The sequence below is a fragment of the Astyanax mexicanus genome, chromosome 18 (assembly GCF_023375975.1).
Source record: "Astyanax mexicanus isolate ESR-SI-001 chromosome 18, AstMex3_surface, whole genome shotgun sequence".
NCBI lineage: Eukaryota > Metazoa > Chordata > Actinopteri > Characiformes > Acestrorhamphidae > Astyanax > Astyanax mexicanus.
Window position 1 is genome coordinate 34,470,730 of NC_064425.1, and position 17,691 is coordinate 34,488,420.

The following is a 17,691-nucleotide window of genomic DNA, read 5'->3' on the forward strand; positions in this document are numbered from 1 at the left end:
ACTTTGCTCAGCCAAACACGAAGCCGCAGAAACACAACTCTACATTGGTCACAGAAGCACGTCAGGGGAGAGCGCGCACGCAGTCCCCCACTACCAGAAATTGTGCAGTCGAGATTCCCGCATTTGGGGAATTTGCAAAGGTCAGCACAGCCCGAGTGCAATGGCTGAGCCTCGCTCTGGGCAAACCACCTTTCTGATCATGGTATCACCCCTGCCAGGTAAGTATGAAAGTTGTTGTTTTTGGGGAATGCTCATCCTGACCGCAGCTAATGCAGGAAGAGGGTGATGGTGTAATTCTTGAGGGGAGGGGCTTGATGAGATCGTAGCCCCGCCTCTCATCCTGAACTAAAGGCTCTCGCGGAGTCCTTGCGTCTAGCGACCTCTTTGACTCTGACAGGGCATTTACTTAGCAGGCCTTGCGAGCATTTCTCATGCTTTTGCAAAGCAATCTCAAGACATTACGGGGCAGATGCTGACATGGGCCGTACTTTCCGTTAGACGGAACAAAACAAGGAGCGCCTCACGGATTTGCGTGTCATCCTTTCGCAGGGGCCATGCTAATCTTCTCTGTATCGATCCAATTTTAGTATATGTGCTGCCGTAGCAAGCACGCTCCACGTGGCCCACGTCTCTCCCATATACCATTCCGCGCCTCAACAGGGTTTCTGCAAGAGGGCAGGCCTCAGAGGCTTATCAGGTGTCCTCTTGACACCTCACAGGCTGGGAGTGTCAAGCCCTCCCCACTTTGGACTCCAGTGACGCTTTTTTGTTTCACACGGGGCAGTACTTAGTATACATAGCACATTTTCTACCTTCGAACGCAGAAGAAGGTTCTTTGGATGCCAGGTGACTAAATGAAATCAAGCATGAGCTGAGAAGCAATGACTGAGCTGCATTGAAGAATGTCATAGGAAGGTGCTGGTCAGATCTATGAATTCCAAGCTTTTGGAGCTACCATTCCACTTCTTTTTTTTCACAGGAATATGCCTACTGGGAAAACATCAGCAAGTCTGACCTGAGCTTGACACTGGGGCAGATCTCCAAAGCGTGGGTCACAAGGCACCCCCGTTTTCTACGGCAAGGAACGCCTACAGCTGCTTTCCCAACACTTTGCTCAGCCAAACACAAAGCCGCAGAAACACAACTCTACATTGGTCACAGAAGCACGTCAGGGGAGAGCGCGCACGCAGTCCCCCACTACCAGAAATTATGCAGTCGAGATTCCCGCATTTGGGGAATTCGCAAAGGTCAGCACAGCCCGAGTGCAATGGCTGAGCCTCGCTCTGGGCGAACCACCTTTCTGATCATGGTATCACCCCTGCCAGGTAAGTATGAAAGTTGTTGTTTTTGGGGAATGCTCATCCTGACCGCAGCTAATGCAGGAAGAGGGTGATGGTGTAATTCTTGAGGGGAGGGGCTTGATGAGATCGTAGCCCCGCCTCTCATCCTGAACTAAAGGCTCTCGCGGAGTCCTTGCGTCTAGCGACCTCTTTGACTCTGACAGGGCATTTACTTAGCAGGCCTTGCGAGCATTTCTCATGCTTTTGCAAAGCAATCTCAAGACATTACGGGGCAGATGCTGACATGGGCCGTACTTTCCGTTAGACGGAACAAAACAAGGAGCGCCTCACGGATTTGCGTGTCATCCTTTCGCAGGGGCCATGCTAATCTTCTCTGTATCGATCCAATTTTAGTATATGTGCTGCCGTAGCAAGCACGCTCCACGTGGCCCACGTCTCTCCCATATACCATTCCGCGCCTCAACAGGGTTTCTGCAAGAGGGCAGGCCTCAGAGGCTTATCAGGTGTCCTCTTGACACCTCACAGGCTGGGAGTGTCAAGCCCTCCCCACTTTGGACTCCAGTGACGCTTTTTTGTTTCACACGGGGCAGTACTTAGTATACATAGCACATTTTCTACCTTCGAACGCAGAAGAAGGTTCTTTGGATGCCAGGTGACTAAATGAAATCAAGCATGAGCTGAGAAGCAATGACTGAGCTGCATTGAAGAATGTCATAGGAAGGTGCTGGTCAGATCTATGAATTCCAAGCTTTTGGAGCTACCATTCCACTTCTTTTTTTTCACAGGAATATGCCTACTGGGAAAACATCAGCAAGTCTGACCTGAGCTTGACACTGGGGCAGATCTCCAAAGCGTGGGTCACAAGGCACCCCCGTTTTCTACGGCAAGGAACGCCTACAGCTGCTTTCCCAACACTTTGCTCAGCCAAACACAAAGCCGCAGAAACACAACTCTACATTGGTCACAGAAGCACGTCAGGGGAGAGCGCGCACGCAGTCCCCCACTACCAGAAATTATGCAGTCGAGATTCCCGCATTTGGGGAATTCGCAAAGGTCAGCACAGCCCGAGTGCAATGGCTGAGCCTCGCTCTGGGCGAACCACCTTTCTGATCATGGTATCACCCCTGCCAGGTAAGTATGAAAGTTGTTGTTTTTGGGGAATGCTCATCCTGACCGCAGCTAATGCAGGAAGAGGGTGATGGTGTAATTCTTGAGGGGAGGGGCTTGATGAGATCGTAGCCCCGCCTCTCATCCTGAACTAAAGGCTCTCGCGGAGTCCTTGCGTCTAGCGACCTCTTTGACTCTGACAGGGCATTTACTTAGCAGGCCTTGCGAGCATTTCTCATGCTTTTGCAAAGCAATCTCAAGACATTACGGGGCAGTTGCTGACATGGGCCGTACTTTCCGTTAGACGGAACAAAACAAGGAGCGCCTCACGGATTTGCGTGTCATCCTTTCGCAGGGGCCATGCTAATCTTCTCTGTATCGATCCAATTTTAGTATATGTGCTGCCGTAGCAAGCACGCTCCACGTGGCCCACGTCTCTCCCATATACCATTCCGCGCCTCAACAGGGTTTCTGCAAGAGGGCAGGCCTCAGAGGCTTATCAGGTGTCCTCTTGACACCTCACAGGCTGGGAGTGTCAAGCCCTCCCCACTTTGGACTCCAGTGACGCTTTTTTGTTTCACACGGGGCAGTACTTAGTATACATAGCACATTTTCTACCTTCGAACGCAGAAGAAGGTTCTTTGGATGCCAGGTGACTAAATGAAATCAAGCATGAGCTGAGAAGCAATGACTGAGCTGCATTGAAGAATGTCATAGGAAGGTGCTGGTCAGATCTATGAATTCCAAGCTTTTGGAGCTACCATTCCACTTCTTTTTTTTCACAGGAATATGCCTACTGGGAAAACATCAGCAAGTCTGACCTGAGCTTGACACTGGGGCAGATCTCCAAAGCGTGGGTCACAAGGCACCCCCGTTTTCTACGGCAAGGAACGCCTACAGCTGCTTTCCCAACACTTTGCTCAGCCAAACACAAAGCCGCAGAAACACAACTCTACATTGGTCACAGAAGCACGTCAGGGGAGAGCGCGCACGCAGTCCCCCACTACCAGAAATTATGCAGTCGAGATTCCCGCATTTGGGGAATTCGCAAAGGTCAGCACAGCCCGAGTGCAATGGCTGAGCCTCGCTCTGGGCGAACCACCTTTCTGATCATGGTATCACCCCTGCCAGGTAAGTATGAAAGTTGTTGTTTTTGGGGAATGCTCATCCTGACCGCAGCTAATGCAGGAAGAGGGTGATGGTGTAATTCTTGAGGGGAGGGCCTTGATGAGATTGTAGCCCCGCCTCTCATCCTGAACTAAAGGCTCTCGCGGAGTCCTTGCGTCTAGCGACCTCTTTGACTCTGACAGGGCATTTACTTAGCAGGCCTTGCGAGCATTTCTCATGCTTTTGCAAAGCAATCTCAAGACATTACGGGGCAGATGCTGACATGGGCCGTACTTTCCGTTAGACGGAACAAAACAAGGAGCGCCTCACGGATTTGCGTGTCATCCTTTCGCAGGGGCCATGCTAATCTTCTCTGTATCGATCCAATTTTAGTATATGTGCTGCCGTAGCAAGCACGCTCCACGTGGCCCACGTCTCTCCCATATACCATTCCGCGCCTCAACAGGGTTTCTGCAAGAGGGCAGGCCTCAGAGGCTTATCAGGTGTCCTCTTGACACCTCACAGGCTGGGAGTGTCAAGCCCTCCCCACTTTGGACTCCAGTGACGCTTTTTTGTTTCACACGGGGCAGTACTTAGTATACATAGCACATTTTCTACCTTCGAACGCAGAAGAAGGTTCTTTGGATGCCAGGTGACTAAATGAAATCAAGCATGAGCTGAGAAGCAATGACTGAGCTGCATTGAAGAATGTCATAGGAAGGTGCTGGTCAGATCTATGAATTCCAAGCTTTTGGAGCTACCATTCCACTTCTTTTTTTTCACAGGAATATGCCTACTGGGAAAACATCAGCAAGTCTGACCTGAGCTTGACACTGGGGCAGATCTCCAAAGCGTGGGTCACAAGGCACCCCCGTTTTCTACGGCAAGGAACGCCTACAGCTGCTTTCCCAACACTTTGCTCAGCCAAACACAAAGCCGCAGAAACACAACTCTACATTGGTCACAGAAGCACGTCAGGGGAGAGCGCGCACGCAGTCCCCCACTACCAGAAATTATGCAGTCGAGATTCCCGCATTTGGGGAATTCGCAAAGGTCAGCACAGCCCGAGTGCAATGGCTGAGCCTCGCTCTGGGCGAACCACCTTTCTGATCATGGTATCACCCCTGCCAGGTAAGTATGAAAGTTGTTGTTTTTGGGGAATGCTCATCCTGACCGCAGCTAATGCAGGAAGAGGGTGATGGTGTAATTCTTGAGGGGAGGGGCTTGATGAGATCGTAGCCCCGCCTCTCATCCTGAACTAAAGGCTCTCGCGGAGTCCTTGCGTCTAGCGACCTCTTTGACTCTGACAGGGCATTTACTTAGCAGGCCTTGCGAGCATTTCTCATGCTTTTGCAAAGCAATCTCAAGACATTACGGGGCAGATGCTGACATGGGCCGTACTTTCCGTTAGACGGAACAAAACAAGGAGCGCCTCACGGATTTGCGTGTCATCCTTTCGCAGGGGCCATGCTAATCTTCTCTGTATCGATCCAATTTTAGTATATGTGCTGCCGTAGCAAGCACGCTCCACGTGGCCCACGTCTCTCCCATATACCATTCCGCGCCTCAACAGGGTTTCTGCAAGAGGGCAGGCCTCAGAGGCTTATCAGGTGTCCTCTTGACACCTCACAGGCTGGGAGTGTCAAGCCCTCCCCACTTTGGACTCCAGTGACGCTTTTTTGTTTCACACGGGGCAGTACTTAGTATACATAGCACATTTTCTACCTTCGAACGCAGAAGAAGGTTCTTTGGATGTCAGGTGACTAAATGAAATCAAGCATGAGCTGAGAAGCAATGACTGAGCTGCATTGAAGAATGTCATAGGAAGGTGCTGGTCAGATCTATGAATTCCAAGCTTTTGGAGCTACCATTCCACTTCTTTTTTTCACAGGAATATGCCTACTGGGAAAACATCAGCAAGTCTGACCTGAGCTTGACACTGGGGCAGATCTCCAAAGCGTGGGTCACGAGGCACCCCCGTTTTCTACGGCAAGGAACGCCTACAGCTGCTTTCCCAACACTTTGCTCAGCCAAACACAAAGCCGCAGAAACACAACTCTACATTGGTCACAGAAGCACGTCAGGGGAGAGCGCGCACGCAGTCCCCCACTACCAGAAATTATGCAGTCGAGATTCCCGCATTTGGGGAATTCGCAAAGGTCAGCACAGCCCGAGTGCAATGGCTGAGCCTCGCTCTGGGCGAACCACCTTTCTGATCATGGTATCACCCCTGCCAGGTAAGTATGAAAGTTGTTGTTTTTGGGGAATGCTCATCCTGACCGCAGCTAATGCAGGAAGAGGGTGATGGTGTAATTCTTGAGGGGAGGGGCTTGATGAGATCGTAGCCCCGCCTCTCATCCTGAACTAAAGGCTCTCGCGGAGTCCTTGCGTCTAGCGACCTCTTTGACTCTGACAGGGCATTTACTTAGCAGGCCTTGCGAGCATTTCTCATGCTTTTGCAAAGCAATCTCAAGACATTACGGGGCAGATGCTGACATGGGCCGTACTTTCCGTTAGACGGAACAAAACAAGGAGCGCCTCACGGATTTGCGTGTCATCCTTTCGCAGGGGCCATGCTAATCTTCTCTGTATCGATCCAATTTTAGTATATGTGCTGCCGTAGCAAGCACGCTCCACGTGGCCCACGTCTCTCCCATATACCATTCCGCGCCTCAACAGGGTTTCTGCAAGAGGGCAGGCCTCAGAGGCTTATCAGGTGTCCTCTTGACACCTCACAGGCTGGGAGTGTCAAGCCCTCCCCACTTTGGACTCCAGTGACGCTTTTTTGTTTCACACGGGGCAGTACTTAGTATACATAGCACATTTTCTACCTTCGAACGCAGAAGAAGGTTCTTTGGATGCCAGGTGACTAAATGAAATCAAGCATGAGCTGAGAAGCAATGACTGAGCTGCATTGAAGAATGTCATAGGAAGGTGCTGGTCAGATCTATGAATTCCAAGCTTTTGGAGCTACCATTCCACTTCTTTTTTTTCACAGGAATATGCCTACTGGGAAAACATCAGCAAGTCTGACCTGAGCTTGACACTGGGGCAGATCTCCAAAGCGTGGGTCACAAGGCACCCCCGTTTTCTACGGCAAGGAACGCCTACAGCTGCTTTCCCAACACTTTGCTCAGCCAAACACAAAGCCGCAGAAACACAACTCTACATTGGTCACAGAAGCACGTCAGGGGAGAGCGCGCACGCAGTCCCCCACTACCAGAAATTATGCAGTCGAGATTCCCGCATTTGGGGAATTCGCAAAGGTCAGCACAGCCCGAGTGCAATGGCTGAGCCTCGCTCTGGACGAACCACCTTTCTGATCATGGTATCACCCCTGCCAGGTAAGTATGAAAGTTGTTGTTTTTGGGGAATGCTCATCCTGACCGCAGCTAATGCAGGAAGAGGGTGATGGTGTAATTCTTGAGGGGAGGGGCTTGATGAGATCGTAGCCCTGCCTCTCATCCTGAACTAAAGGCTCTCGCGGAGTCCTTGCGTCTAGCGACCTCTTTGACTCTGACAGGGCATTTACTTAGCAGGCCTTGCGAGCATTTCTCATGCTTTTGCAAACCAATCTCAAGACATTACGGGGCAGATGCTGACATGGGCCGTACTTTCCGTTAGACGGAACAAAACAAGGAGCGCCTCACGGATTTGCGTGTCATCCTTTCGCAGGGGCCATGCTAATCTTCTCTGTATCGATCCAATTTTAGTATATGTGCTGCCGTAGCAAGCACGCTCCACGTGGCCCACGTCTCTCCCATATACCATTCCGCGCCTCAACAGGGTTTCTGCAAGAGGGCAGGCCTCAGAGGCTTATCAGGTGTCCTCTTGACACCTCACAGGCTGGGAGTGTCAAGCCCTCCCCACTTTGGACTCCAGTGACGCTTTTTTGTTTCACACGGGGCAGTACTTAGTATACATAGCACATTTTCTACCTTCGAACGCAGAAGAAGGTTCTTTGGATGCCAGGTGACTAAATGAAATCAAGCATGAGCTGAGAAGCAATGACTGAGCTGCATTGAAGAATGTCATAGGAAGGTGCTGGTCAGATCTATGAATTCCAAGCTTTTGGAGCTACCATTCCACTTCTTTTTTTTCACAGGAATATGCCTACTGGGAAAACATCAGCAAGTCTGACCTGAGCTTGACACTGGGGCAGATCTCCAAAGCGTGGGTCACGAGGCACCCCCGTTTTCTACGGAAAGGAATGCCTACAGCTGCTTTCCCAACACTTTGCTCAGCCAAACACAAAGCCGCAGAAACACAACTCTACATTGCTCACAGAAGCACGTCAGGGGAGAGCGCGCACGCAGTCCCCCACTACCAGAAATTATGCAGTCGAGATTCCCGCATTTGGGGAATTCGCAAGGGTCAGCACAGCCCGAGTGCAATGGCTGAGCCTCGCTCTGGGCGAACCACCTTTCTGATCATGGTATCACCCCTGCCAGGTAAGTATGAAAGTTGTTGTTTTTGGGGAATGCTCATCCTGACCGCAGCTAATGCAGGAAGAGGGTGATGGTGTAATTCTTGAGGGGAGGGGCTTGATGAGATCGTAGCCCCGCCTCTCATCCTGAACTAAAGGCTCTCGCGGAGTCCTTGCGTCTAGCGACCTCTTTGACTCTGACAGGGCATTTACTTAGCAGGCCTTGCGAGCATTTCTCATGCTTTTGCAAAGCAATCTCAAGACATTACGGGGCAGATGCTGACATGGGCCGTACTTTCCGTTAGACGGAACAAAACAAGGAGCGCCTCACGGATTTGCGTGTCATCCTTTCGCAGGGGCCATGCTAATCTTCTCTGTATCGATCCAATTTTAGTATATGTGCTGCCGTAGCAAGCACGCTCTACGTGGCCCACGTCTCTCCCATATACCATTCCGCGCCTCAACAGGGTTTCTGCAAGAGGGCAGGCCTCAGAGGCTTATCAGGTGTCCTCTTGACACCTCACAGGCTGGGAGTGTCAAGCCCTCCCCACTTTGGACTCCAGTGACGCTTTTTTGTTTCACACGGGGCAGTACTTAGTATACATAGCACATTTTCTACCTTCGAACGCAGAAGAAGGTTCTTTGGATGCCAGGTGACTAAATGAAATCAAGCATGAGCTGAGAAGCAATGACTGAGCTGCATTGAAGAATGTCATAGGAAGGTGCTGGTCAGATCTATGAATTCCAAGCTTTTGGAGCTACCATTCCACTTCTTTTTTTTCACAGGAATATGCCTACTGGGAAAACATCAGCAAGTCTGACCTGAGCTTGACACTGGGGCAGATCTCCAAAGCGTGGGTCACAAGACACCCCCGTTTTCTACGGCAAGGAACGCCTACAGCTGCTTTCCCAACACTTTGCTCAGCCAAACACAAAGCCGCAGAAACACAACTCTACATTGGTCACAGAAGCACGTCAGGGGAGAGCGCGCACGCAGTCCCCCACTACCAGAAATTATGCAGTCGAGATTCCCGCATTTGGGGAATTCGCAAAGGTCAGCACAGCCCGAGTGCAATGGCTGAGCCTCGCTCTGGGCGAACCCCCTTTCTGATCATGGTATCACCCCTGCCAGGTAAGTATGAAAGTTGTTGTTTTTGGGGAATGCTCATCCTGACCGCAGCTAATGCAGGAAGAGGGTGATGGTGTAATTCTTGAGGGGAGGGGCTTGATGAGATCGTAGCCCCGCCTCTCATCCTGAACTAAAGGCTCTCGCGGAGTCCTTGCGTCTAGCGACCTCTTTGACTCTGACAGGGCATTTACTTAGCAGGCCTTGCGAGCATTTCTCATGCTTTTGCAAAGCAATCTCAAGACATTACGGGGCAGATGCTGACATGGGCCGTACTTTCCGTTAGACGGAACAAAACAAGGAGCGCCTCACGGATTTGCGTGTCATCCTTTCGCAGGGGCCATGCTAATCTTCTCTGTATCGATCCAATTTTAGTATATGTGCTGCCGTAGCAAGCACGCTCCACGTGGCCCACGTCTCTCCCATATACCATTCCGCGCCTCAACAGGGTTTCTGCAAGAGGGCAGGCCTCAGAGGCTTATCAGGTGTCCTCTTGACACCTCACAGGCTGGGAGTGTCAAGCCCTCCCCACTTTGGACTCCAGTGACGCTTTTTTGTGTCACACGGGGCAGTACTTAGTATACATAGCACATTTTCTACCTTCGAACGCAGAAGAAGGTTCTTTGGATGCCAGGTGACTAAATGAAATCAAGCATGAGCTGAGAAGCAATGACTGAGCTGCATTGAAGAATGTCATAGGAAGGTGCTGGTCAGATCTATGAATTCCAAGCTTTTGGAGCTACCATTCCACTTCTTTTTTTTCACAGGAATATGCCTACTGGGAAAACATCAGCAAGTCTGACCTGAGCTTGACACTGGGGCAGATCTCCAAAGCGTGGGTCACGAGGCACCCCCGTTTTCTACGGAAAGGAACGCCTACAGCTGCTTTCCCAACACTTTGCTCAGCCAAACACAAAGCCGCAGAAACACAACTCTACATTGGTCACAGAAGCACGTCAGGGGAGAGCGCGCACGCAGTCCCCCACTACCAGAAATTATGCAGTCGAGATTCCCGCATTTGGGGAATTCGCAAAGGTCAGCACAGCCCGAGTGCAATGGCTGAGCCTCGCTCTGGGCGAACCACCTTTCTGATCATGGTATCACCCCTGCCAGGTAAGTATGAAAGTTGTTGTTTTTGGGGAATGCTCATCCTGACCGCAGCTAATGCAGGAAGAGGGTGATGGTGTAATTCTTGAGGGGAGGGGCTTGATGAGATCGTAGCCCCGCCTCTCATCCTGAACTAAAGGCTCTCGCGGAGTCCTTGCGTCTAGCGACCTCTTTGACTCTGACAGGGCATTTACTTAGCAGGCCTTGCGAGCATTTCTCATGCTTTTGCAAAGCAATCTCAAGACATTACGGGGCAGATGCTGACATGGGCCGTACTTTCCGTTAGACGGAACAAAACAAGGAGCGCCTCACGGATTTGCGTGTCATCCTTTCGCAGGGGCCATGCTAATCTTCTCTGTATCGATCCAATTTTAGTATATGTGCTGCCGTAGCAAGCACGCTCCACGTGGCCCACGTCTCTCCCATATACCATTCCGCGCCTCAACAGGGTTTCTGCAAGAGGGCAGGCCTCAGAGGCTTATCAGGTGTCCTCTTGACACCTCACAGGCTGGGAGTGTCAAGCCCTCCCCACTTTGGACTCCAGTGACGCTTTTTTGTTTCACACGGGGCAGTACTTAGTATACATAGCACATTTTCTACCTTCGAACGCAGAAGAAGGTTCTTTGGATGCCAGGTGACTAAATGAAATCAAGCATGAGCTGAGAAGCAATGACTGAGCTGCATTGAAGAATGTCATAGGAAGGTGCTGGTCAGATCTATGAATTCCAAGCTTTTGGAGCTACCATTCCACTTCTTTTTTTTCACAGGAATATGCCTACTGGGAAAACATCAGCAAGTCTGACCTGAGCTTGACACTGGGGCAGATCTCCAAAGCGTGGGTCACAAGACACCCCCGTTTTCTACGGCAAGGAACGCCTACAGCTGCTTTCCCAACACTTTGCTCAGCCAAACACAAAGCCGCAGAAACACAACTCTACATTGGTCACAGAAGCACGTCAGGGGAGAGCGCGCACGCAGTCCCCCACTACCAGAAATTATGCAGTCGAGATTCCCGCATTTGGGGAATTCGCAAAGGTCAGCACAGCCCGAGTGCAATGGCTGAGCCTCGCTCTGGGCGAACCACCTTTCTGATCATGGTATCACCCCTGCCAGGTAAGTATGAAAGTTGTTGTTTTTGGGGAATGCTCATCCTGACCGCAGCTAATGCAGGAAGAGGGTGATGGTGTAATTCTTGAGGGGAGGGGCTTAATGAGATCGTAGCCCCGCCTCTCATCCTGAATTAAAGGCTCTCGCGCAGTCCTTGCGTCTAGCGACCTCTTTGACTCTGACAGGGCATTTACTTAGCAGGCCTTGCGAGCATTTCTCATGCTTTTGCAAAGCAATCTCAAGACATTACGGGGCAGATGCTGACATGGGCCGTACTTTCCGTTAGACGGAACAAAACAAGGAGCGCCTCACGGATTTGCGTGTCATCCTTTCGCAGGGGCCATGCTAATCTTCTCTGTATCGATCCAATTTTAGTATATGTGCTGCCGTAGCAAGCACGCTCCACGTGGCCCACGTCTCTCCCATATACCATTCCGCGCCTCAACAGGGTTTCTGCAAGAGGGCAGGCCTCAGAGGCTTATCAGGTGTCCTCTTGACACCTCACAGGCTGGGAGTGTCAAGCCCTCCCCACTTTGGACCCCAGTGACGCTTTTTTGTTTCACACGGGGCAGTACTTAGTATACATAGCACATTTTCTACCTTCGAACGCAGAAGAAGGTTCTTTGGATGCCAGGTGACTAAATGAAATCAAGCATGAGCTGAGAAGCAATGACTGAGCTGCATTGAAGAATGTCATAGGAAGGTGCTGGTCAGATCTATGAATTCCAAGCTTTTGGAGCTACCATTCCACTTCTTTTTTTTCACAGGAATATGCCTACTGGGAAAACATCAGCAAGTCTGACCTGAGCTTGACACTGGGGCAGATCTCCAAAGCGTGGGTCACGAGACACCTCCGTTTTCTACGGCAAGGAACGCCTACAGCTGCTTTCCCAACACTTTGCTCAGCCAAACACAAAGCCGCAGAAACACAACTCTACATTGGTCACAGAAGCACGTCAGGGGAGAGCGCGCACGCAGTCCCCCACTACCAGAAATTATGCAGTCGAGATTCCCGCATTTGAGGAATTCGCAAAGGTCAGCACAGCCCGAGTGCAATGGCTGAGCCTCGCTCTGGGCGAACCACCTTTCTGATCATGGTATCACCCCTGCCAGGTAAGTATGAAAGTTGTTGTTTTTGGGGAATGCTCATCCTGACCGCAGCTAATGCAGGAAGAGGGTGATGGTGTAATTCTTGAGGGGAGGGGCTTGATGAGATCGTAGCCCCGCCTCTCATCCTGAACTAAAGGCTCTCGCGGAGTCCTTGCGTCTAGCGACCTCTTTGACTCTGACAGGGCATTTACTTAGCAGGCCTTGCGAGCATTTCTCATGCTTTTGCAAAGCAATCTCAAGACATTACGGGGCAGATGCTGACATGGGCCGTACTTTCCGTTAGACGGAACAAAACAAGGAGCGCCTCACAGATTTGCGTGTCATCCTTTCGCAGGGGCCATGCTAATCTTCTCTGTATCGATCCAATTTTAGCATATGTGCTGCCGTAGCAAGCACGCTCTACGTGGCCCACGTCTCTCCCATATACCATTCCGCGCCTCAACAGGGTTTCTGCAAGAGGGCAGGCCTCAGAGGCTTATCAGGTGTCCTCTTGACACCTCACAGGCTGGGAGTGTCAAGCCCTCCCCACTTTGGACTCCAGTGACGCTTTTTTGTTTCACACGGGGCAGTACTTAGTATACATAGCACATTTTCTACCTTCGAACGCAGAAGAAGGTTCTTTGGATGCCAGGTGACTAAATGACATCAAGCATGAGCTGAGAAGCAATGACTGAGCTGCATTGAAGAATGTCATAGGAAGGTGCTGGTCAGATCTATGAATTCCAAGCTTTTGGAGCTACCATTCCACTTCTTTTTTTCACAGGAATATGCCTACTGGGAAAACATCAGCAAGTCTGACCTGAGCTTGACACTGGGGCAGATCTCCAAAGCGTGGGTCACAAGACACCCCCGTTTTCTACGGCAAGGAACGCCTACAGCTGCTTTCCCAACACTTTGCTCAGCCAAACACAAAGCCGCAGAAACACAACTCTACATTGGTCACAGAAGCATGTCAGGGGAGAGCGCGCACGCAGTCCCCCACTACCAGAAATTATGCAGTCGAGATTCCCGCATTTGGGGAATTCGCAAAGGTCAGCACAGCCCGAGTGCAATGGCTGAGCCTCGCTCTGGGCGAACCACCTTTCTGATCATGGTATCACCCCTGCCAGGTAAGTATGAAAGTTGTTGTTTTTGGGGAATGCTCATCCTGACCGCAGCTAATGCAGGAAGAGGGTGATGGTGTAATTCTTGAGGGGAGGGGCTTGATGAGATCGTAGCCCCGCCTCTCATCCTGAACTAAAGGCTCTCGCGGAGTCCTTGCGTCTAGCGACCTCTTTGACTCTGACAGGGCATTTACTTAGCAGGCCTTGCGAGCATTTCTCATGCTTTTGCAAAGCAATCTCAAGACATTACGGGGCAGATGCTGACATGGGCCGTACTTTCCGTTAGACGGAACAAAACAAGGAGCGCCTCACGGATTTGCGTGTCATCCTTTCGCAGGGGCCATGCTAATCTTCTCTGTATCGATCCAATTTTAGTATATGTGCTGCCGTAGCAAGCACGCTCCACGTGGCCCACGTCTCTCCCATATACCATTCCGCGCCTCAACAGGGTTTCTGCAAGAGGGCAGGCCTCAGAGGCTTATCAGGTGTCGTCTTGACACCTCACAGGCTGGGAGTGTCAAGCCCTCCCCACTTTGGACTCCAGTGACGCTTTTTTGTTTCACACGGGGCAGTACTTAGTATACATAGCACATTTTCTACCTTCGAACGCAGAAGAAGGTTCTTTGGATGCCAGGTGACTAAATGAAATCAAGCATGAGCTGAGAAGCAATGACTGAGCTGCATTGAAGAATGTCATAGGAAGGTGCTGGTCAGATCTATGAATTCCAAGCTTTTGGAGCTACCATTCCACTTCTTTTTTTTCACAGGAATATGCCTACTGGGAAAACATCAGCAAGTCTGACCTGAGCTTGACACTGGGGCAGATCTCCAAAGCGTGGGTCACGAGGCACCCCCGTTTTCTACGGCAAGGAACGCCTACAGCTGCTTTCCCAACACTTTGCTCAGCCAAACACAAAGCCGCAGAAACACAACTCTACATTGGTCACAGAAGCACGTCAGGGGAGAGCGCGCACGCAGTCCCCCACTACCAGAAATTATGCAGTCGAGATTCCCGCATTTGGGGAATTCGCAAAGGTCAGCACAGCCCGAGTGCAATGGCTGAGCCTCGCTCTGGGCGAACCACCTTTCTGATCATGGTATCACCCCTGCCAGGTAAGTATGAAAGTTGTTGTTTTTGGGGAATGCTCATCCTGACCGCAGCTAATGCAGGAAGAGGGTGATGGTGTAATTCTTGAGGGGAGGGGCTTGATGAGATCGTAGCCCCGCCTCTCATCCTGAACTAAAGGCTCTCGCGGAGTCCTTGCGTCTAGCGACCTCTTTGACTCTGACAGGGCATTTACTTAGCAGGCCTTGCGAGCATTTCTCATGCTTTTGCAAAGCAATCTCAAGACATTACGGGGCAGATGCTGACATGGGCCGTACTTTCCGTTAGACGGAACAAAACAAGGAGCGCCTCACGGATTTGCGTGTCATCCTTTCGCAGGGGCCATGCTAATCTTCTCTGTATCGATCCAATTTTAGTATATGTGCTGCCGTAGCAAGCACGCTCCACGTGGCCCACGTCTCTCCCATATACCATTCCGCGCCTCAACAGGGTTTCTGCAAGAGGGCAGGCCTCAGAGGCTTATCAGGTGTCCTCTTGACACCTCACAGGCTGGGAGTGTCAAGCCCTCCCCACTTTGGACTCCAGTGACGCTTTTTTGTTTCACACGGGGCAGTACTTAGTATACATAGCACATTTTCTACCTTCGAACGCAGAAGAAGGTTCTTTGGATGCCAGGTGACTAAATGAAATCAAGCATGAGCTGAGAAGCAGTGACTGAGCTGCATTGAAGAATGTCATAGGAAGGTGCTGGTCAGATCTATGAATTCCAAGCTTTTGGAGCTACCATTCCACTTCTTTTTTTTCACAGGAATATGCCTACTGGGAAAACATCAGCAAGTCTGACCTGAGCTTGACACTGGGGCAGATCTCCAAAGCGTGGGTCACAAGGCACCCCCGTTTTCTACGGCAAGGAACGCCTACAGCTGCTTTCCCAACACTTTGCTCAGCCAAACACAAAGCCGCAGAAACACAACTCTACATTGGTCACAGAAGCACGTCAGGGGAGAGCGCGCACGCAGTCCCCCACTACCAGAAATTATGCAGTCGAGATTCCCGCATTTGGGGAATTCGCAAAGGTCAGCACAGCCCGAGTGCAATGGCTGAGCCTCGCTCTGGGCGAACCACCTTTCTGATCATGGTATCACCCCTGCCAGGTAAGTATGAAAGTTGTTGTTTTTGGGGAATGCTCATCCTGACCGCAGCTAATGCAGGAAGAGGGTGATGGTGTAATTCTTGAGGGGAGGGGCTTGATGAGATCGTAGCCCCGCCTCTCATCCTGAACTAAAGGCTCTCGCGGAGTCCTTGCGTCTAGCGACCTCTTTGACTCTGACAGGGCATTTACTTAGCAGGCCTTGCGAGCATTTCTCATGCTTTTGCAAAGCAATCTCAAGACATTACGGGGCAGATGCTGACATGGGCCGTACTTTCCGTTAGACGGAACAAAACAAGGAGCGCCTCACGGATTTGCGTGTCATCCTTTCGCAGGGGCCATGCTAATCTTCTCTGTATCGATCCAATTTTAGTATATGTGCTGCCGTAGCAAGCACGCTCCACGTGGCCCACGTCTCTCCCATATACCATTCCGCGCCTCAACAGGGTTTCTGCAAGAGGGCAGGCCTCAGAGGCTTATCAGGTGTCCTCTTGACACCTCACAGGCTGGGAGTGTCAAGCCCTCCCCACTTTGGACTCCAGTGACGCTTTTTTGTTTCACACGGGGCAGTACTTAGTATACATAGCACATTTTCTACCTTCGAACGCAGAAGAAGGTTCTTTGGATGCCAGGTGACTAAATGAAATCAAGCATGAGCTGAGAAGCAATGACTGAGCTGCATTGAAGAATGTCATAGGAAGGTGCTGGTCAGATCTATGAATTCCAAGCTTTTGGAGCTACCATTCCACTTCTTTTTTTTCACAGGAATATGCCTACTGGGAAAACATCAGCAAGTCTGACCTGAGCTTGACACTGGGGCAGATCTCCAAAGCGTGGGTCACAAGGCACCCCCGTTTTCTACGGCAAGGAACGCCTACAGCTGCTTTCCCAACACTTTGCTCAGCCAAACACAAAGCCGCAGAAACACAACTCTACATTGGTCACAGAAGCACGTCAGGGGAGAGCGCGCACGCAGTCCCCCACTACCAGAAATTATGCAGTCGAGATTCCCGCATTTGGGGAATTCGCAAAGGTCAGCACAGCCCGAGTGCAATGGCTGAGCCTCGCTCTGGGCGAACCACCTTTCTGATCATGGTATCACCCCTGCCAGGTAAGTATGAAAGTTGTTGTTTTTGGGGAATGCTCATCCTGACCGCAGCTAATGCAGGAAGAGGGTGATGGTGTAATTCTTGAGGGGAGGGGCTTGATGAGATCGTAGCCCCGCCTCTCATCCTGAACTAAAGGCTCTCGCGGAGTCCTTGCGTCTAGCGACCTCTTTGACTCTGACAGGGCATTTACTTAGCAGGCCTTGCGAGCATTTCTCATGCTTTTGCAAAGCAATCTCAAGACATTACGGGGCAGATGCTGACATGGGCCGTACTTTCCGTTAGACGGAACAAAACAAGGAGCGCCTCACGGATTTGCGTGTCATCCTTTCGCAGGGGCCATGCTAATCTTCTCTGTATCGATCCAATTTTAGTATATGTGCTGCCGTAGCAAGCACGCTCCACGTGGCCCACGTCTCTCCCATATACCATTCCGCGCCTCAACAGGGTTTCTGCAAGAGGGCAGGCCTCAGAGGCTTATCAGGTGTCCTCTTGACACCTCACAGGCTGGGAGTGTCAAGCCCTCCCCACTTTGGACTCCAGTGACGCTTTTTTGTTTCACACGGGGCAGTACTTAGTATACATAGCACATTTTCTACCTTCGAACGCAGAAGAAGGTTCTTTGGATGCCAGGTGACTAAATGAAATCAAGCATGAGCTGAGAAGCAATGACTGAGCTGCATTGAAGAATGTCATAGGAAGGTGCTGGTCAGATCTATGAATTCCAAGCTTTTGGAGCTACCATTCCACTTCTTTTTTTTCACAGGAATATGCCTACTGGGAAAACATCAGCAAGTCCGACCTGAGCTTGACACTGGGGCAGATCTCCAAAGCGTGGGTCACAAGGCACCCCCGTTTTCTACGGCAAGGAACGC

General features: G+C 50.9%; 32 non-coding genes across 32 annotated transcripts; all 32 read right to left on the reverse strand.

Annotated features, from left to right (window-relative positions):
* Window positions 1-62: 62 nt before the first annotated feature.
* Window positions 63-226, reverse strand: LOC125783573 (U1 spliceosomal RNA). The gene has a single exon (XR_007426296.1). It is a non-coding gene; the product is annotated as a U1 spliceosomal RNA (small nuclear RNA).
* A 278-nt stretch (window positions 227-504) lies between these two features.
* On the reverse strand, window positions 505-611 carry LOC125783839 (U6 spliceosomal RNA). Its single transcript, XR_007426559.1, has one exon. It is a non-coding gene; the product is annotated as a U6 spliceosomal RNA (small nuclear RNA).
* A 558-nt stretch (window positions 612-1,169) lies between these two features.
* LOC125783419 (U1 spliceosomal RNA) lies at window positions 1,170-1,333 on the reverse strand. Its single transcript, XR_007426141.1, has one exon. It is a non-coding gene; the product is annotated as a U1 spliceosomal RNA (small nuclear RNA).
* A 278-nt stretch (window positions 1,334-1,611) lies between these two features.
* LOC125783840 (U6 spliceosomal RNA) lies at window positions 1,612-1,718 on the reverse strand. Its single transcript, XR_007426560.1, has one exon. It is a non-coding gene; the product is annotated as a U6 spliceosomal RNA (small nuclear RNA).
* Window positions 1,719-2,276: 558 nt separating this feature from the next.
* On the reverse strand, window positions 2,277-2,440 carry LOC125783420 (U1 spliceosomal RNA). The gene has a single exon (XR_007426143.1). It is a non-coding gene; the product is annotated as a U1 spliceosomal RNA (small nuclear RNA).
* Window positions 2,441-2,718: 278 nt separating this feature from the next.
* LOC125783841 (U6 spliceosomal RNA) lies at window positions 2,719-2,825 on the reverse strand. Its single transcript, XR_007426561.1, has one exon. It is a non-coding gene; the product is annotated as a U6 spliceosomal RNA (small nuclear RNA).
* A 558-nt stretch (window positions 2,826-3,383) lies between these two features.
* LOC125783421 (U1 spliceosomal RNA) lies at window positions 3,384-3,547 on the reverse strand. Its single transcript, XR_007426144.1, has one exon. It is a non-coding gene; the product is annotated as a U1 spliceosomal RNA (small nuclear RNA).
* A 278-nt stretch (window positions 3,548-3,825) lies between these two features.
* Window positions 3,826-3,932, reverse strand: LOC125783842 (U6 spliceosomal RNA). Its single transcript, XR_007426562.1, has one exon. It is a non-coding gene; the product is annotated as a U6 spliceosomal RNA (small nuclear RNA).
* A 558-nt stretch (window positions 3,933-4,490) lies between these two features.
* Window positions 4,491-4,654, reverse strand: LOC125783423 (U1 spliceosomal RNA). Its single transcript, XR_007426146.1, has one exon. It is a non-coding gene; the product is annotated as a U1 spliceosomal RNA (small nuclear RNA).
* Window positions 4,655-4,932: 278 nt separating this feature from the next.
* On the reverse strand, window positions 4,933-5,039 carry LOC125783843 (U6 spliceosomal RNA). Its single transcript, XR_007426563.1, has one exon. It is a non-coding gene; the product is annotated as a U6 spliceosomal RNA (small nuclear RNA).
* A 557-nt stretch (window positions 5,040-5,596) lies between these two features.
* LOC125783424 (U1 spliceosomal RNA) lies at window positions 5,597-5,760 on the reverse strand. The gene has a single exon (XR_007426147.1). It is a non-coding gene; the product is annotated as a U1 spliceosomal RNA (small nuclear RNA).
* A 278-nt stretch (window positions 5,761-6,038) lies between these two features.
* LOC125783844 (U6 spliceosomal RNA) lies at window positions 6,039-6,145 on the reverse strand. The gene has a single exon (XR_007426564.1). It is a non-coding gene; the product is annotated as a U6 spliceosomal RNA (small nuclear RNA).
* A 558-nt stretch (window positions 6,146-6,703) lies between these two features.
* On the reverse strand, window positions 6,704-6,867 carry LOC125783491 (U1 spliceosomal RNA). Its single transcript, XR_007426214.1, has one exon. It is a non-coding gene; the product is annotated as a U1 spliceosomal RNA (small nuclear RNA).
* Window positions 6,868-7,145: 278 nt separating this feature from the next.
* Window positions 7,146-7,252, reverse strand: LOC125783845 (U6 spliceosomal RNA). The gene has a single exon (XR_007426565.1). It is a non-coding gene; the product is annotated as a U6 spliceosomal RNA (small nuclear RNA).
* Window positions 7,253-7,810: 558 nt separating this feature from the next.
* Window positions 7,811-7,974, reverse strand: LOC125783514 (U1 spliceosomal RNA). Its single transcript, XR_007426237.1, has one exon. It is a non-coding gene; the product is annotated as a U1 spliceosomal RNA (small nuclear RNA).
* A 278-nt stretch (window positions 7,975-8,252) lies between these two features.
* Window positions 8,253-8,359, reverse strand: LOC125783847 (U6 spliceosomal RNA). The gene has a single exon (XR_007426567.1). It is a non-coding gene; the product is annotated as a U6 spliceosomal RNA (small nuclear RNA).
* Window positions 8,360-8,917: 558 nt separating this feature from the next.
* On the reverse strand, window positions 8,918-9,081 carry LOC125783524 (U1 spliceosomal RNA). Its single transcript, XR_007426247.1, has one exon. It is a non-coding gene; the product is annotated as a U1 spliceosomal RNA (small nuclear RNA).
* A 278-nt stretch (window positions 9,082-9,359) lies between these two features.
* Window positions 9,360-9,466, reverse strand: LOC125783848 (U6 spliceosomal RNA). Its single transcript, XR_007426568.1, has one exon. It is a non-coding gene; the product is annotated as a U6 spliceosomal RNA (small nuclear RNA).
* A 558-nt stretch (window positions 9,467-10,024) lies between these two features.
* Window positions 10,025-10,188, reverse strand: LOC125783425 (U1 spliceosomal RNA). Its single transcript, XR_007426148.1, has one exon. It is a non-coding gene; the product is annotated as a U1 spliceosomal RNA (small nuclear RNA).
* A 278-nt stretch (window positions 10,189-10,466) lies between these two features.
* LOC125783849 (U6 spliceosomal RNA) lies at window positions 10,467-10,573 on the reverse strand. Its single transcript, XR_007426569.1, has one exon. It is a non-coding gene; the product is annotated as a U6 spliceosomal RNA (small nuclear RNA).
* Window positions 10,574-11,131: 558 nt separating this feature from the next.
* LOC125783426 (U1 spliceosomal RNA) lies at window positions 11,132-11,295 on the reverse strand. Its single transcript, XR_007426149.1, has one exon. It is a non-coding gene; the product is annotated as a U1 spliceosomal RNA (small nuclear RNA).
* A 278-nt stretch (window positions 11,296-11,573) lies between these two features.
* On the reverse strand, window positions 11,574-11,680 carry LOC125783850 (U6 spliceosomal RNA). The gene has a single exon (XR_007426570.1). It is a non-coding gene; the product is annotated as a U6 spliceosomal RNA (small nuclear RNA).
* Window positions 11,681-12,238: 558 nt separating this feature from the next.
* On the reverse strand, window positions 12,239-12,402 carry LOC125783485 (U1 spliceosomal RNA). Its single transcript, XR_007426208.1, has one exon. It is a non-coding gene; the product is annotated as a U1 spliceosomal RNA (small nuclear RNA).
* A 278-nt stretch (window positions 12,403-12,680) lies between these two features.
* LOC125783658 (U6 spliceosomal RNA) lies at window positions 12,681-12,787 on the reverse strand. The gene has a single exon (XR_007426378.1). It is a non-coding gene; the product is annotated as a U6 spliceosomal RNA (small nuclear RNA).
* Window positions 12,788-13,344: 557 nt separating this feature from the next.
* On the reverse strand, window positions 13,345-13,508 carry LOC125783427 (U1 spliceosomal RNA). Its single transcript, XR_007426150.1, has one exon. It is a non-coding gene; the product is annotated as a U1 spliceosomal RNA (small nuclear RNA).
* Window positions 13,509-13,786: 278 nt separating this feature from the next.
* Window positions 13,787-13,893, reverse strand: LOC125783851 (U6 spliceosomal RNA). The gene has a single exon (XR_007426571.1). It is a non-coding gene; the product is annotated as a U6 spliceosomal RNA (small nuclear RNA).
* Window positions 13,894-14,451: 558 nt separating this feature from the next.
* LOC125783428 (U1 spliceosomal RNA) lies at window positions 14,452-14,615 on the reverse strand. Its single transcript, XR_007426151.1, has one exon. It is a non-coding gene; the product is annotated as a U1 spliceosomal RNA (small nuclear RNA).
* Window positions 14,616-14,893: 278 nt separating this feature from the next.
* LOC125783852 (U6 spliceosomal RNA) lies at window positions 14,894-15,000 on the reverse strand. The gene has a single exon (XR_007426572.1). It is a non-coding gene; the product is annotated as a U6 spliceosomal RNA (small nuclear RNA).
* A 558-nt stretch (window positions 15,001-15,558) lies between these two features.
* Window positions 15,559-15,722, reverse strand: LOC125783429 (U1 spliceosomal RNA). The gene has a single exon (XR_007426152.1). It is a non-coding gene; the product is annotated as a U1 spliceosomal RNA (small nuclear RNA).
* A 278-nt stretch (window positions 15,723-16,000) lies between these two features.
* On the reverse strand, window positions 16,001-16,107 carry LOC125783853 (U6 spliceosomal RNA). The gene has a single exon (XR_007426573.1). It is a non-coding gene; the product is annotated as a U6 spliceosomal RNA (small nuclear RNA).
* A 558-nt stretch (window positions 16,108-16,665) lies between these two features.
* LOC125783430 (U1 spliceosomal RNA) lies at window positions 16,666-16,829 on the reverse strand. Its single transcript, XR_007426153.1, has one exon. It is a non-coding gene; the product is annotated as a U1 spliceosomal RNA (small nuclear RNA).
* A 278-nt stretch (window positions 16,830-17,107) lies between these two features.
* Window positions 17,108-17,214, reverse strand: LOC125783854 (U6 spliceosomal RNA). Its single transcript, XR_007426574.1, has one exon. It is a non-coding gene; the product is annotated as a U6 spliceosomal RNA (small nuclear RNA).
* Between the last annotated feature and the right edge of the window lie 477 nt (window positions 17,215-17,691).